This window comes from Haematobia irritans, chromosome 2 (assembly GCF_050003625.1).
Source record: "Haematobia irritans isolate KBUSLIRL chromosome 2, ASM5000362v1, whole genome shotgun sequence".
Lineage (NCBI taxonomy): Eukaryota > Metazoa > Arthropoda > Insecta > Diptera > Muscidae > Haematobia > Haematobia irritans.
This window is the reverse complement of record NC_134398.1, coordinates 207525636-207537608: the sequence shown is the minus strand read 5'-3', so window position 1 is coordinate 207537608 and position 11973 is coordinate 207525636. Positions and strand designations below refer to the sequence as shown.

Here is an 11973-nt window from a genome sequence, read left to right as displayed (position 1 = left end):
TTTGTCAAAATTTTATTTCCATAGAAAATGTTGTCAAAATTTTATTTCTATAGAAAATTTTTTCAAAATTTTATTTCTATAGAAAATTTTGTCGAAATTTTATTTCTATAGAAAATTTTATCAAATTTTTTGTCAAAGTTTTATTTCTATAGAAAATTTTGTCAATATTGTATTTCTATAGGAAATTTTGTCAATATTGTATTTCTATAGAAAATTTTGTCAAAATTCTATTTCCATAGAAAATTTTGTCAACATTTTATTTCTATAGAAAATTTTGTTAAAATTTTATTTCTATAAAAAATTTTGTCATAATTCTATTTCCATAGAAAATTTTGTCAACATTTTATTTCTATAGAACATTTTGTTAAAATTTTATGTCTATAGAAAATTTTGTCAAAATTTTATTTCTCTAGAAAATTTAGTCAAAATTTTATTTCTAAAGACAATTTTTGTCAAAATTCTATTTCTATAGACAATTTTGTCAAAATTTTATTTCTATAGAAATTTTTGTCAAAGTTCTATTTCTATAGAAAATTTTCTTAAAATTTTATTTCCATAAAGAAAATCGTAGTCAAAATTTTATTTCTATAGACAATTTTTGTCAAAATTCTATTTCTATAGACAATTTTGTCAAAATTTTATTTCTATAGAAATTTTTGTCAAAGTTCTATTTCTATAGAAAATTTTCTTAAAATTTTATTTCCATAAAGAAAATCTTGTCAACATTTTATTTCTAAAGAAAATTTTGTCAATATTGTATTTCTATAGAAAATTTTGTCAAACTTATATTTCTATAGAAAATTTTGTCAATATTGTATTTCTATAGAAAATTTTGTCAAAATTTTATTTCTATAGAAAATTTGTCAAATTTTATTTCTATAGAAAATTTTGTCAAAATTTTATTTCTATAGAAATTTTTGTCAAAATTCTATTTTTATAGAAAATTTTGTCAAAATTTTGCTTCTTAGAAAATTTTGTCAAAAAAATTTTTTTTATAAAAAAAAATTTGTCAAAATTTTATTTCCATAGAAATTTTTGTCAAAATTTTATTTCTATACAAAATTTTGTCAAAAATTTTATTTCTATAGAAAATTTTGTCAATATTTTATTTCTATACAAATTTTTTTTCAAAATTCTATTTCTATAGACATTTTTGTCAAAATTCTATTTCTATAGAAAATTTTGTCAAAACTTTATTTCTATAGAAAATTTTGTCAACATTTTATTTCTACAGAAAATTTTGTCAAAATTTTATTTCTATAGAATTTTTTTTCAAAATTTTATTTCTATAGAAAATTTTGTCAAAATTCTATTTCTAAAAAAAATTTTGTCAAAATTCTATTTCTATAGAAAATTTTGTCAAAATTTTATTTCTAAAAAAAAATTTTGTCAAAATTCTATTTCTATAGAAAATTTTTTTCAAAATTCTATTTCTATAGAAAATGTTGTCAAAATTCTATTTCTATAGACATTTTTGTCCAAATACTATTTCTATAGAAAATTTTGTCAAAACTTTATTTCTATAGAAAATTTTGTCAAAATTTTATTTCTAAAAAAAATTTTTGTCAAAATTCTATTTCTATAGAAAATTTTTTTCAAAATTCTATTTCTATAGAAAATGTTGTCAAAATTCTATTTCTATAGACATTTTTGTCCAAATACTATTTCTATAGAAAATTTTGTCAAAACTTTATTTCTATAGAAAATTTTGTCAAAATTCTATTTCTATAGAAAATTTTGTCAAAATTTTATTTCTAAAGAAAATTTTTGTCAAAATTCTATTTCTATAGAATTTTTTTTTTTCAAAATTCTATTTGTATAGAAAATTTTGTCAAAATTCTATATCTATAGACATTTTTGTCAAAATTCTATTTCTATAGAAAATTTTGTCAACATTTTATTTCTATAGAAAAGTTTGTTAAAATTTTATTTCTATAGAAAATTTTGTCAAAATTCTATTTCTATCGAAAATTTTGTCAAAATTTTATTTCTATTGAAAATTTTGTCAAAATTTTATTTCTAAAGAAAATTTTGTCAAAATTTTATTTCTAAAGAAAATTTTTGTCAAAATTCTATTTCTATAGACATTTTTGTCTAAATACAATTTTATAGACAATTTTGTCAACATTTTATTTCTATAGAAAATTTTGTCAACATTTTATTTCTATAGAAACTTTTGTTAAAATTTTATTTCTATAGAAAATTTTGTAAAAATTTTATTTCTAAAAAAAATTTTTGTCAAAATTCTATTTCTATAGAAAATGTTGTCAAAATTCTATTTCTATAGACATTTTTGTCAAAATACTATTTCTATAGAAAATTTTGTCAAAACTTTATTTCTATAGAAAATTTTGACAAAATTTTCTATAGAAATAAAATTTTGACAAAATTTTATTTCTATATAACATTTGGTCAAAATTTTATTTCTATTGAAAATTTTGTCAAAATTTTATTTCTAAAGAAAATTTTGTTATTTTCTTTAAAAGTCAGTCCAAAAGAAGCTCTTGACAATAATCTTCCAATGTATTTTTTGTTGAAATTTAGTGAAAAATACTTTTTCGCTCAAAAAAATACCTTTTTGTACATTCTTAAAAATTGTATTTTCCATCCCTGATGTGGAGTCCTTGAAATTGTGATGCCTTAAGATATGCAAAGAAATATACATAGGTACTAATTAGTATGTAAACCGGATTCTCCACTGAATTATTAATTTCAAGGATTGATTTTCGAAGAAATGTAGATAAAATGATTGTTGGGTTTATTTAGATCGACTTTTAATTTTTGTTGGAAAAAAATTGCAAAACCCACTTAATTCGTATTTTCTTTTTGTAAAAAAAAAATGTTCCACTGTTTGTACCCTTTTTCTTGAATAAATATGCCTTCTTTTATTGCAAGTGGAGGGTATGTGATTATAAGATTAATCCTAACTCAATTTGTAACAACCTATGCTTAGTATTAGACGAAAACTCTCATATAAATGGATGCACATCGTTCTTTTTCACTATCAGAGGTTTTGGGATTTTTTGTGCCTTTTATTAGGAAAAACACTTTTTGTGTCACTGTTTGGAAACTGGTTAAAATACTCATAATTGAAAAATTAAGTTTCCAAAATGTTGACATTCGAAAATCAAAATGTATTCCCCATTCAATTGTTATGTGAAAATGCTAGTAATATTATAATATTTTTTGGCCAACCCATATCTTCGTTATAAGGCTTCTCTATTTATTTGTTTAACAAATCTAAGTATTCCACGAAGTATCACAATCATACATGTATTATCTCCCGAAAGACCATTTATAATTATTACAGTAACAGGTGAATAAAAAAATAATCCCAAGCCTTCTACGTTGGACTGGAGGGAATGGAGCACCTTAGTCGAAGCAATTTTCCATGTTGTAAAATGACATGGCCAAAATCTCATTAAAATTGTCATAAAATAATGTTACACTTTCCCCGTGCCCATCACTATGTGAAAAAATAATATTTCGTGTAGTGAATGATGGACGACACAAATGAATAGAATCCTTGCCTACTTTCCCTGATATCGTTTCCAAGAATTCAACATCGTAATTTTCTATTCTTACCCAATTACATTGTGGATCAACAAACATTACGACAGACCTAAAGGAATTTCGTGGTCATTTTGCCAAAATATACAAGTGTGTGTGTGTTTTTGCAGCTAAAAAGGAATACAATTTTTAGTCTTTTTGTGTTATTGTGATGATATGCAAATAATTGTTTTAATATAAATTTTTGTCTCCTTAAACCAACAAATCATCTAGACAAAATGGTGAAAGGAGATATAAAAAGACCAAATTAAATTCATACTCCAGGGAGTGGCTTTTAAAGAAAACAGAAATACGAGTAGAAGCACTAAAAGTAGAATGGAAGCACATTCCTGGCATAGTTAACTCTCACTATCCACCACATTGATATGTTCAATAAAGATTCTCTCAAAGAAAATGATCAGTTCAATCGTAATAAAGATGGCCTAGGGATAGGAAAACTTATTAGGGATGCAGTATTCGATAGTAGACTCTGGTCGATAAATAGGGTCTAGTGGAAATCCAACAGATTAGGGATGCCGAAATCGCAACTGTACTTCTCGCTTTTTATGTTGGCTAAAATGGCCATTATTGATACACTGAAAAAACAGTGAACCCACCAGGAAGAAAACTTTCGCTTAATTTTAGAAAATTTTGAATATTTGTAGAAAATTTTAACTAAACAGTATTACAAACGTTGGCATCACGCCGATGTCATAAAAGAAAGTAAATATTTTTCGACAAATTCAAGAACATTTGTTAGACATAACTAAGTTCTTTCACTTGTTAAAGAAAATTTTGTAGTTTGAAGGAAAAACTTGGAGTTAACAAGTATATACAGCACTAAGTTGGGCCGAGCCGAATCTTAAATACCCACCACCATAAACCAAATATTAGGGTTTCCTTTGAAATTTCAGAAGGGCTTGAGGACTTGAGGACACTTGCCGAAGATAAATTTAAAGATTTTACCTATGAGGACTATATCAGATTCTGGATTTATTGTGTTTTAAGCAATTTTCATGATCAGTGCGCCTTCTACACCCTCAAGAAGTGAAGTCGGTCTATATGGAGGCATTACCAAATGGACCGATAAAAACTTAATCCGATACACGTTTTTGTGAGCCTAAAATACCAGAATATTTACAATTTCAGGCAAATCAGATAAAAACTACGATTTCTAGAAACCAAAGGAGTTAAATCGGCAGATCGTTCTTATGGAGGCTATACTAAAATATGGACCGATACTCACCGTTTTCGGCACACCTCTTTATGACCCGAAAATACCTCTAGATTTCCAATTTCAGGCAAATAGGATAAAAACTTCGGATTCTAGAAGCCCAAGAAGTCAAATCGGGAAATCGGTCTATATGGGGACCATACCAAAACATGGACCGATACTCAAATTTTTGGCACACGTATTATTTTCTTAGAAATAAAATTTTGATAAAATTTTCTATAACAATAAAATTTTGACAAATTTCCTATTAAAATAAAATTTTGACAAATTTCTATAGAAATAAAATGTTGACAAAAGTTTCTATAAATTCAATATCCTTAAAAATTTTAATTTTTTTGATATTTCGTAATTTTTTATAGAAATAAAATTTTGACAAAATTTTCTATAGAAACAAAATCTTGACAAAATTTTCTATAAATTCAATATCCTTAAGAATTTTAATTTTGGTGTTATTTCGTAATTTAAAAAAAAAAATCTATAGAAATAAAATTGTGACAAAATTTTCTATAAAAATAAAATTTTGACAAAAATTTCTATAGAAATAAAATTTTGACAAAAATTTCAATAGAAGTACAATTTTGATAAAATTTTCTATAGAAATGAAATTTTGAAAAAATTGTCTGTTATTGAATTAACAGACAATTCCTTCAAAAAATTTTAATTTTTTTGTCATTTCGTAATTTTGACAAAATTTTAGAAATAAAATTTTGACAAAATTTTCTATTGAAATAAAATTTTGACAAAATTTTCTATTAAAATAAAATTTTCAAAATTCAATTTTAATTTTTTTGATATTTCGTAATTTTGAAAAAATTTTCTATAGAAATAAAATTTTGACAAAATTTTCTAAAGAAACAAAATTTTCCATAGAAAAACAAATTATGAGAAAATTTTTTATAGAAATAAAATTTTGACAAATTCGTCTCTAGAAATAAAATTTTGACAACATTGTCTATAGAAATAAAATTTTGACAAAATTTTCTATAGAAACAAAATTTTGACAAAAATTTCAATAGAAATACAATTTTGATAACATTTTCTATAGAAATGAAATTTTGAAAAAATTGTCTGTTATTGAATTAACAGACAATTCCTTCAAAAAATTTTAATTTTTTTTGTCATTTCGTAATTTTGACAAAATTTTAGAAATAAAATTTTGACAAAATTTTCTAAAGAAACAAAATTTTTCATAGAAAAAAAATTATGACAAAATTTTTTATAGAAATAAAATTTTGACAAATTCGTCTTAGAAATAAAATTTTGACAACATTGTCTATAGAAATAAAAATTTGACAAAATTTTCTATAGAAACAAAATCTTGACAAAATTTTCTTTAAATTCAATATCCTTAAGAATTTTAATTTTGGTGTTATTTCGTAATTTTGAAAAAAATTTCTATAGAAATAAAATTTTGACAAAATTTTCTATAGAAATAAAATTTTGACAAAAATTTCTATAGAAATAAAATGTTAACAAAAATTTCAATAGAAATAAAATTTTGATAAAATTTTCTATAGAAATGAAATTTTGAGAAAATTGTCTGTTATTGAATTAATTCCTTCAAAAAATTTTAATTTTTTTGTCATTTCGTAATTTTGACAAAATTTTAGAAATAAAATTTTGACAAAATTTTCTATAGAAATAAAATTTTAACAAAATTTTCTATAGGAATAAAATTTTGACAAAATTTTCTATAACAATAAAATTTTGAAAAAAAAACTGTAGGAATAAAATTTTGACAAAATTTTCAATAAAAATAAAATTTTTACAAAATTTTCTATAACAAGAAAATATTAACAAAATTTTCCATAAATATAAAATTTTGACAAAATTTTCTATAACAATAAAATGTTCAATAAAAAAAACATACATCAGCTTTTTACTTCTCTAATACACTCTCTACACTAAATTCGACTTTCGGAGGAAGCTTAGGGCTAAATAGATAGTAATTTTATTGAAATACATGAAATACGGTTAACCGATGCTCAAAATCAGGATTAACCGGAAATATCAATTTTTTCTCTATCCGGGTTCGGTTTTTGTAGCGGAATCGGGTTAACCAATTAACCATTGACGGTTTGGGATACCCTAGAATCACTACCAAAATTCTTCAGGGATGGTTAAAATATTTGGATCCTAGCTAATGTTGGGTGTTGTTTGAGTGTATTCCCTTAAAGAATTTATTTAATATCCAGCAATGTTGGAAGGGTGTTAATCGAACATCCCATGCTAATCAACCAGTCCACATTCTCACAAAGGACATACTGTTTGTTTGGTCCTTCATTGTTATCACCAACATATGTTTGAAATACATTTATTAAAGACAAAGACAATGCACATTGGAATATGTTAGGGCAAATAAAAATTTTAATTTTTTGTCATTTTAATGAAACCCACAGCAATGTCATCGAATACGAATCCTAAATAAAACCTATTCCGATTTTATTTAAAATCAACTTTAATCAATTATGATTCCATCAAAAATACGTATATAAACAAATAGTAAGCATTTTTCTTTAACATTTTATCAATCAACCCAATGTGGGCTGTGTACTTTAAATTGCAAGAATGTGTAACAATAGAGACCATTGTCCTGCTGAGGTGACTGGCACTCCTTTCCGAACAGTTGCTGCTGCTTTTGCTACATCAACATTGGTGTTTGTATTAAGAAGGCTAGCGTGTGTGCTTAACCATATGGATGGATGAATGGATAAATTTATAGAAATTTGCGTGGTGGCATTTGACGGTTTCGCATATTTGTTGTATGAGCTGGTATTTGAAAGTGACAATGAATGGTGGGTATGGATAGTGTTTGAGCACCAAAGACCATTTCTTAGTAAGTGAGCAGAAAGAATTGTAGTGCCACATATATATTTAAAATTTGCTACCCCCTCCCCCACACACAAAATGACACACCCACAACAAGACTCACTTTCCATCATCAAACCCAGGACATGCTATACGTACATAAATCCTATTTGTCCTTTTAAAGTGGCTGTGTGCGGTGTTAATATGCATGAATATTATAACCAACGATGGTCACTAGTGTATCTCCAACGACTTTACATGAAAAGCTTAGAGCGAATATCAAGATATACAGGGTGCCAATTTTATAAAGAAAAATTGGCCATGAAGCTCTAAGACGCTTCACCATGGTTTTGAAGACTTAGATTCTCCTCCAGAACACGGTTGTCACTGGAGTCAAAAATAATCTACCAACATTTGAACAAAATTTTACGAAACAACTACCAAGGCAAAAACTTTTTTCTATAGAAATATAAATTTTTATTTCTATAGAAAATTTTGTCAAAAATTTATTTCTATAGAAATTTTAGCAAAATTTTATTTCTTTAGAACATTTTGGCAAATTATTATTTCTATAGAAAATTTTGCCAAAATTTTATTTCAATAGAAAATTTTGGTAAATTTTTACGTGTATAGAAAATTTTGTCAAATTTTTATTTGTATAGACAATTTTGTTAAAATTTTATTTCTATAGAAAATTTTGTCTAAATTTTATTTCTATAGAAATTTTGTCAACATTTTGTAAAAATTTTATTTCTATAGCAAATAGAAATTTAGTCAAAATTTTATTTCTATAGAAAAATTGGTAAAATTTTATTTCTATAGAAAATGTTGGCAAGCTTTTATTTCTATAAAAATTTTTGCCAATTTTCAATTCTATAAATAGAAAATTTTATTTCAATAGAATATTTTGTCACAATTTTATTTCTATAGAAAATTTTGTCAAAATTTAATTTCTATAGAAAATTTTGTCAAAATTTTATTTGTATAGAAAGTTTTGTCAAAATTTTATTTCTATTGAAAATTTTGTCTAAATTTTATTTCTACACAGAAAAAAAGTATGTTGTAAAACTGATGCTAAAATGAACTAATATTTATTGCAAAAATTTTATTTTGTTTTAGTTTATATTTAAAATTTTGTAAGAAATTTTTCCCAGCCACACGATTTTTTCTTTATTCCAAGTATATCTCAAACAATTTATGACCTAAATGGCAGTAAAATTTCAATGACATACAAATTAGTTCAAATTGTAACTAAAACAGAAAAAGTTTTTCGTACATGTCTCAAAAATAGTAAAAATTAACTACAACGTGGTGGGGGAATGATCTGGCGCCCAAGATTTTTTCTTTATTTTTAGTTCATTTTTTCTTTTCGAGAAAGATGAACTTCGTAAATGATAATTAAAAATCTAAAAATGTCGGAAAATTTTCGTTAGTTTAATGAATCTCAAAATTTTATTAAAAATTTTGGCAACATTTTATTTTTATTAAAAATTTTGGCAACATTTTATTTTTATAGAAAATTTATTTCTATAGAAAATTTTGGCAAAATTTTATTTCTATAGAAAATTTTGTCAAATTTTATTTTTTATTTATTATTTGTATGGATAATTTCGTCAAATTTTTATTTGTATAGAAAATTTTGTCTAAATTTTACTTCTATAGAAAGTTTTGTCAAAATTTTATTTCTATAGAAAATTTTGTCAAAATTATTCTGATAATTTGTTGATAGTTTTGCTGCAAGTAGAAGATCCTCACTTGTTTTTTTTTTTATTAAATAATAATAAAAAATAGTTAATAATAAAATTGTAATTACAAAATTTTTTAAAATTTGTATCCATTAAAAAAAACAACTTCACCCGTGACAATGTCCCACTTAGGGGCATTGCCGTGACCAGGATTCGAACCTGGGTTACTACGGCCACAACGTAGGGTCCTAACCACTAGACGATCACGGCTATGTGAAGTCTTGCACTACTCTTTGCCAAATTCATTCAACCAAATCAGCTATTATCTAAACTAGTCTGTATGACGGTGTGTGTGTTTATGTTATTGTTTATTATGTATAAAAATAAAATGAATACGAAAAAAAATTGATACGATCACATTGAATACAAATGTAGACCCATGAACGTAAAGTAGATTAAAATATTTTAAACCACAATTTATATTGTATGAACGAATAGCTATACCAATAGGGGGGTTTGGACTTTCACTTCCATTTCGGTTGGTAGTTTTTTTTATGAAACAATGGTACTCAAGCTATTTGTTAACAAAATGTACACTCATAGAATTACTGCTAATTATTTTATTTTTTTATAATTAATTAAAAAAATTAAAAATTCATGAAGATCATTTTTCCATCGAAAAAATGCAGAATTATTTAAAAAACCGATTTGATTGAAACCACTATGCTCCGTGGACAGCTCGCAGACCATGGACATTCCAACAGAGCAAAGCACGTTACAATCAACAATGGCTTAAGACGAAAACTACCAAACAATGATGTCAAATTTTATTTCTACAGAAAGTTTTTTTTAAATTTAATTTTTATATTTCTATAGGAAATTTTATCAAAATTTTATTGCAATAGAAATTTTTGTCAAAATTTTATTTCTATAGAAAATTTTGTCAAAATTTGCTGCAAGTAGAGGATGTTGATGAGGAATGTGGTAATTCCGAAACGTGCGTCCATCCAACCATCTTGCAGTCTATAGGGCTTTGCCCAAATAAATTTGACAAACATTGTTTCCCTCTGTTGGTTAAGCTACACTTGTAGTTTAGTCAATGTATGGTTTTAAGCTGAAATAAAAAAAAAAAACAACAAAATTTTATTTCTATAGAAAATTTTGTCAAAATTTTATTTCAATAGATAATTTTATCAAAATTTTATTTCTATGCTAAATTTTATTTCTATAGAAATTTTACTTCTCTAGAAAATTTTGTCAACAAAATTTTATTTATATAGGAATTTTTTTTCAAAAATTTTATTCCTCCACCGAAAAAAGCGACCTGTTTTATAGGAAGAATTAACTACCACGCACGAAAATTGAACTAAATTTTGCTCCATATTATAGAAAATTTTGTTAAAATTTTGTTTCTATAGAAAATTTGGTCAAAATTTTATTTTTATAGAAAATTTTGTCGAAATTTTATTTCTATAGAAAATTTTGTTTCTATAGAAAATTTGGTCAAATATTTATTTTTATAGAAAATTTTGTCGAAATTTTATTTCCATAGAAATTTATTTCAAAAATGTAATTCCTATAGAAAATTTTATCAAAAATCTTATTTCTATTGAAAATTTTATCAAAATTTTATTTCTATAGAAAATTTTGTAAAATTTTATTTCTATAAAAAATTTTGTCAAAATTTTATTTCTATAAAAAATTTTGTGACAAAATTGTATTCTATAGAAAATTTGTCAAAATTTTACTTTTATAGAAAATTTTGTCAAAATTTTATTTCTATAGTTTAAAAAAATTCTATAGCAAATTTTTTTAAAATTTTTTTTCTGTTTGTTTCAATAGAAAATTTTATTTCTATAGAAAATTTTTTCAAAATTTTATTTCTGTAGAAAAATTTATCTATAGAAAATTTTGTCAAAATTTTATTTCTATAGAAATTTTTGTCTAAATTTTACTTCTATAGATACCAAACTTATTCTTCGAAGTTATTCCACGTTGCTGGGTTGCACACACTCAAAAAAAGTTTACATGGATCCAAAGATTTTGACCTTCCCTTAGGGATTTTGGTATTGATTCCGAGCCAAAGATGCGGCTTCTTTAAAATAAAGAAATTTTTGAGCGACCTATCTTACTTTCAATATAGGACCAATAAAATTTAAATTAGGATACAGATCTCATTTATCAAATTTTCATTCTCTTTTCGCGGTTTATTAATAAAGGTACTCACGTACAAACAAATGCCAGTTTAAAAATCCAAATTATAACAGATACTTCAAAGAAAAAATAATTTCTTAATTCCAAAAAAAAACTTTAAACTAAAGACGCTAAATCCTCAAAATAAGTCTTAGCCTATATTTGAACCTTTTTTATCTTAAATCTAAAGATTCAATATTTCAGTTAATTTAAGGACAATTTCTTTAAATCAAAAATGTGTTTCTTTACATTAAGGGAAATTAGTTCAAAGACATGCGACTTTAACAGAGGGACGCAAATTCACAAAACTTGTGTCCTAAATTTAATGAAAACAATTTTTGAAGCAAAGATTATAAACTTTCTTTTAATTAAAATTTCATTATTTGTCCTTAATATTTTGTAAATTTCGCATCCTAAAATTTAGGTTGCATAATCTTTAATATCATGTAAATATTTTTTCAGTGCCACTAGTTGCATTACATATCAGCAACTTTGTGGAATATT

The 11973-nt window shown here is 24.2% G+C and overlaps 1 non-coding gene across 1 annotated transcript; it reads right to left on the bottom strand.

The window, feature by feature from the left end:
• Positions 1-9474: 9474 nt before the first annotated feature.
• TRNAH-GUG (transfer RNA histidin (anticodon GUG)) lies at positions 9475-9546 on the bottom strand. Its single transcript has one exon. It is a non-coding gene; the product is annotated as a tRNA-His (tRNA).
• Positions 9547-11973: the final 2427 nt, after the last annotated feature.